Raw genomic sequence first — 6,279 nt, forward strand, 5'->3', positions numbered from 1 at the left:
GAACACGGACACAGGAAGGAGCGTGGCGAACACCTGCCGATGCGAAGCTTAGAAGCGTGTGCTCTCCTCTCTCCACGTGCCCTTCCTCCACCCCTTTTGTCTCCTTCCTCCTCCCCCTCTTGCATTCCACCCCAGATCAGCACCCCCCATCACATCCCTCAAAAAAATAAAAATAAAAATCAATTTTTTTTCAAAATAATACTTCTTTTTCGGAAAATGGGTCGTTGAGAAAATCGATCTGCGAAATCAAGAACGAATTTTTAATCGGCAAACCCAGAGAAAACCTCGTGATTCGACAAAATCGGCGCTAAAAATTTCAGCTTTGGCCACGGATTCTGGATAATTCCGAAAATCAAAAAAGAAAAAGAAAAAAAAGGGGGACAGGAAGGAGGAGGAAGGCGTGTGGCGTTCACGAGCTGGATGGATGGAGTGACCGAGGAACGAGGATGATGTCGAGGTCCGGCCTTTGTCTGGCCCACTCGAAGCGTGTGCCTTCCACGCTCGGCAGCCTTCAACTCGTCTTCTTCTTTTTTTCCCTTTTTAGAATTTTTAGAATTACGGGAAAAAATTATATATGAACCATACATATACCCTGATTTATTCTTTTTTTTTTTCAATTGCTGACAATTTCAAGAATCGTTAAGAAAACTATGCCAGCACAAATTTTAAAGAAAATCAAATCATTAAAAGAGATTCATGCCGAAGCAAATTAAGACCAATATTATTACTCGTCAAAGATTTTGGTGATTGCCCGTTCTCATGGTGGAAGGTACTTACATATTTAGAGAGCAACGAATGAATGAAAAATTCCCAACTTAAAAAAAATATATATTATGAGTTCGGGACATGATACGTGACGTTTAGAACATTTGATCATCGAATTAAATATTGCATTAGTCAATTCCTTATGTGAAGGTATGTTGTGTCAGGGCATGGTGTTTCAATGGTTCTTGTGTTTTAAATGTTAAAACTTCATAATGGGCCGGTTCAAAGCCAGAATCTTGAATTGACCTCATGTGTTTCGATTCCTTTTTGAAACCGAGAATCAAATTGACAAGGCTTGGAATTGAACTGCCCAATACCTCAATTAATTCTTTTTCAATTGCTGATAATTTCGAGAATCGTTAAAGAAAATTAAATCATTAAAAGAGATTCATGCCAAGGCAAATTAAGACCGATATCATTACTTGTCAAAGATTATGTTTTCTAATAATCCATTTTATAGGAAAATGACAATAGTGTTGAAACTTGAAAATAAAGTGAAAAATATTTTCTAGGATTTGGCCAATAAAGGAGGAAAAAAGAAAGAAATAAAAGGAAAAATAGAAAAAAAAAATAAAAATAAAAATCTCAAATGATTAAAAATTCGAATTTTAAGAAAAAAAAGGAAAAGGTGTTTGGTGGAAAAAAAGTGTTGGTCTAGAAGTGAAAGAAAAATGATGGAAAATATTTTCCTCTTTCTAAAAATGGTAAATATTATCTTTTATATTTTCCCGATCAGTTATTTTTCGTGAAATAAATGGCAGAAAATTTAAAAAAGTTTTATTAAAAGTTATTTTCCGTAATTATTTCATGAAAAATGAGTCGTCCACCATAACATATCATTCCTTCAAAAATATCAATTTTTTTCAAAATAATATTTCTTTTTGGGAAAATGGGTCATCGGGAAAATTCATCTGCGAAATCAAAGTGCGAATTTTCAATCAGCCAATCCAAATAAAGCCTCGTAACTCGACAGAATTCGTGACGAAATCGCTCCAAAATTTCAGCTTTGGCTGCGGATTCTGGATAATTCCGAAAATCCAAAAAAGGAAAAAAAAAAAAAAGGAGGAGGAAGGCGTGTGGCGTTCACGAGCTGGAGGGATGGAGTGACCGAGGGACGAGGATGATGCCGAGCTCCGGCCCTTGTCTGGTCCACTCCAAGCGTGTGCCGTCCACGCTCGCCAGCCTTCACAACTCGTCTTCTTCCTTTCTTTTTTTAGAATTTTCAGAATTACAGAAAAAAAAAATTATATGTGGACCATACATATACCCTAATTTTATTTTTTTCAATTGCTGAAAATTTCATGTGTCGTTAAAGAAAACTATGCCAAAACAAATTAAAGAAAGTCAAATCATTAGAGAGAATCTTGCCAGACCAAAATAAGACTAACGTTATTACTCGTCAAAGATTTCGGCAATTGTTCGCTCTCATGATAGAACAGATTTACACATATATTTTTACTAAAAATAAATTTCTATTCATTATCAAAATGATATATGAAAATAAATCTCAAAAGTCACAATAACAAAAGTAAGCCCGTAAAGCTCCAAAATAAATAAATAAAACTAGAAATTAAAGCGTTTCACTAGAGCATGATAGTCAGAGATAATCATAGACTTGTCCTTCAAGAATATATTTGGGACTACATCGAAATGAAAGGATCGGCGGTCAATAAATGAGTCACAGTGCAATATCAATGATAAGCATGTGTCGGGATCTCTATTTGTAATTACGGTTTTGCCCTCTGGCAATATACACCTAGGTTTACCATCCCTAGTACCATCATCATACGGAGACAACATAAACATGTTGAAGAAATTCATATTTGACACTTGTAAGAGCAAGCCTCGAAGCCAATGTGAAGTGTCAAACCTTTGAATAAAAACATGTTGAATGAATACAAATTTGACACTAAAACTGCCGTGAACTCCATTGAAACTAGAAGTGAAGTACTTATTCATTAAAACTCCAAAACCTAAAATTAGATCGGAGAGAAAAACTCCCAATATAAGATCGGGAGAGCAGAACTCTCAAATCTAAAACTAGATTGGGAGAGTATGGAAAGAAACAAAAGGGAACAAAAGGAAAAGGAGCTAGGAGGGGAGGGAGAGATTTAGGTCAAATCCCTCCCCTCCAGAAGTGGAAAAGATGAAGAAAGGTTCAAAGAGGGAGGGAGGGAAAGGGAGTGGGAGAGGAGCAATAATAACAAATTCCAAACTTGAACACATATATAGCATGAGTTCGTGATGTGATATGTGACGTTAAAAACATTTGATCATTGAATTAAATAACTATCGCATTAGCCAATTCCTTGTGTGAAAGTAATAGTGCGTCAAGGCATGGTGTTTCATTTTTAAATATTAAAACTTAACAATGGGCCGCTACAAAGTTAGGATCTTGAATTGATCCTGTGGTTTCATTTCTTTTTAGAACTGAGAATTAAATTGGCAAAACTTGGAACTCAATCGCCAATTCCAAGCTAATTCCAAGCCAATTCTTGATTCTACTTGAGAAACGGGATACTTCGTTTTTTTTTTTTTTTAATTTTTAAATTTGGGACAAGTGAAAGCAAGTCTGGTAAAAGTGGAAGAAGAGTGAAATCAAACAAAAGGCGAATGCAATGCAGTGGCTATCATGGACAATCGGCAGAATATAAGATGGAAAAGAGAGAGGGAGATGGATTGTCAGGCCTTGAGCAACGGAGAGAGAGAGAGAAGAGATCTATGTGGCTTTGGTTTTTACCTGCAGCTTCTTTTACACTTTCAAGTTAACACGAGAGAGAGAGAGAGAGTTTGTGACGAGAAAGATGATAGGCCCCTAAGTTTAGGTTTATGAGGTTTTAACTTTTTCAAAAGAAAAGAACATTCCAAGTACCAAAATTTGGTACAAGGAAAAACTTAAATGCTAAAAATTAACAAAGTGGCATTTAAGTGTCATTATTTTTGAAAAATGGGATACTTGAATACTACATCCGGCGAATCCCGTTGAAATCTTATGTTGTAATTTTTTTTTTTTTTTAAATTTTGCTCCCATACATGGTTTGTTGGAAAGCTAACTTAGCAAAGAAACACAAAAACGACGTCGTTTTGGCATAATTTGAATTTTAATATATAATTAATTAAATTAAATTTTAAATTATTTTTTTTAAAAAAAAGGCCTTAGCTGATGGATGCCTTCATCTTCCTTTTTTTTTAATTTTATTTTAAATTAAATTTAATTAATTTTTATATTAATTATTTACTCACGTTAGTATGTAAAATAACATCGTTTTGCACTTGGCTCGCCACGCTAGTTTTGGTTGGACTTTCTCGCCATAGGCACTTGGTTAATCTATTTTATTTCGATTTTAGCATTTAAGTGTCACTTTATTGAATTTTAGCACTTAAGTGTTCAATAATGTCAAGTTTTGGCACTTTAAGTGTCCTAGACACTTTTTCAAAATTGTGACATTTTCTAATTGTATAAGATCTTTTGGTACATACAAACATAAGCAAACTTGTTGATGTTGAAAAAGTGGTGCAGCGTTGTCGCATAGTTTACAGAGATAATGTGTTTGATTCTTTAAGCGTGCGCTGAATGAATTCTTTTTAGGTAAATCGGTTTCTAGCCCGTTGACTTGGAACCGGCCAGTTTAAAGCTAGAAAGATAATTGGTCTAGTTTCCGGAATCGGGAACCAGCTTTAAACCACTGGTGTAAGGCTGGTTGGGCCCCTGTACTCTGCAAAGTTGAGAGGACATGAGGTGGGCTCACAACTCACATTTATAATATACAGTATGACTTGAGGGGCGAGATATACAATCAGAGGTCTAAGTTTGAAAAAGAAAATGAGTATGAGGTAATTGCCAATATATTTAGCCTCACTGATGTAGTTAAAAAAAAACAATTATGATTCCATCCTCATGAGTAGTGGCGATGATATCTTGTAAATCGAGATGGTCTTAATTTGAGACGTGTTATAATAATTAAACGTTAAATCCACAAGGCGTGATTTAATATTTAATTATTTTAACAAGATGAATAGGTTGCCTATGCATATTGTTGAGCTATGTGGTAATCACACATCATGAAATTATATATAATTTATTTGCATTTGAATAAAAAAAATTTAAGACGTGTGGCAAGTTATTGTCATTTTCATATCATGGTAGAAAGCAGATGCATCTACTCATATTCATTTTGAATTAATGTTGTTGTATTTGATACTAGATCTTTTTTTTAGAAATTAGAATTATGGAAAAAAAAAAATGTGCAAAACCATATACCCGATTTTTTTTTTCAATTGCTGAAAATTTCATGAATCATTAAAGAAAAAAATGCCAAAAAAATTAAAGAAAATCAAATCATTAAAGAGAATTATGCCGAAGTGGTTTACAACTAATGTTATTACCCGTCAAAGATTTTGGTGATTGTCCGTTTTCACGATAAAACACATTTACATATTTAGAGAGCAACGAATGAATATAAAATTCTAAACTTGAACACATATACATTATGAGTTCATGACCTGATTTGTGACATTTATAACATTTGTTCAAATTAAATAAATATCCCATTAGCCAATTCCGTGTGTGAAAGCGGTGTCACTTCAGGGCATGGTGTTTCAATAGTTCCCACGTTTTAAAGATTAAAACTTCAGAATGGGCCGGCTCAAAGGTAGTATCTTGAATTGACCATGTGGGTTCCAATTCTTTTTCAGAACCCAGAATCAAATTGGCAAGGCTTGGAACCAAATTGCCTGATTCTTATTTGATTCTTGATTCTACGACAATCAGGATTCTTCTTTATTTATTTATTTTTCGAACAAGTGAAAGCAAGTCTGGTAAAAGAAGAAGAAGAGTGAAATCAAACAAAAGGCGAATGCAATGCAGTGGCCATCGTGGACAATCAGCAGAAAATAAGATGAAAAGGAGAGGGAGATGGATAGTCGAGCCTTGAGCAACGGGGAGAGAGAGAGAGAGAGAGAGAGAGAGAGAGAGAGAGAGAAGGCATTTTCTACGGGGCTCTGGCTTTTACCTGCAACTTCTTCTATACTTTTAATCTCAGATAGAGACAGACAGACAGAGACAGAGAGAGTTTTGTGACGAGAGAGATGATAGGCCCCCAAGTTTAGGCTTGTAGGGTTCTAACATTCTCAAATTTCGTGACATTTTCTAACTGTATATAGTCTTCTGGTACATACAAACGTAAGCAAGACGTTGATCAAGTGGTGCAGCGCATGCGCTTAGTTTAAAGAGATCATGGGTTTTGATTCTTCAAGCGTGCGTTGGATCAATTCTTTATAGGTAAAAACCGGTTTCTTGCCCGTTCACTTGGGACCAGCTCGGTTTCCAAATAGAACCAGCCAGTTTAGGGTATAGAGTTGGGAACACAACTAATAAAGACCGGTTTCCCATCTGTAGAGTCGAGAACTAGGCTTTTTGGCCATATTTGGTTTGGATTTAGGAAAATATCCTTGAGGAAATGCAAATATTTTGGGTTAAAGAGGTTTTCCAAAATATAAATAGCGTTTGGTGAA

The sequence above is a fragment of the Eucalyptus grandis genome, chromosome 2, assembly GCF_016545825.1.
Source record: "Eucalyptus grandis isolate ANBG69807.140 chromosome 2, ASM1654582v1, whole genome shotgun sequence".
In the NCBI taxonomy this organism is placed as follows: domain Eukaryota; kingdom Viridiplantae; phylum Streptophyta; class Magnoliopsida; order Myrtales; family Myrtaceae; genus Eucalyptus; species Eucalyptus grandis.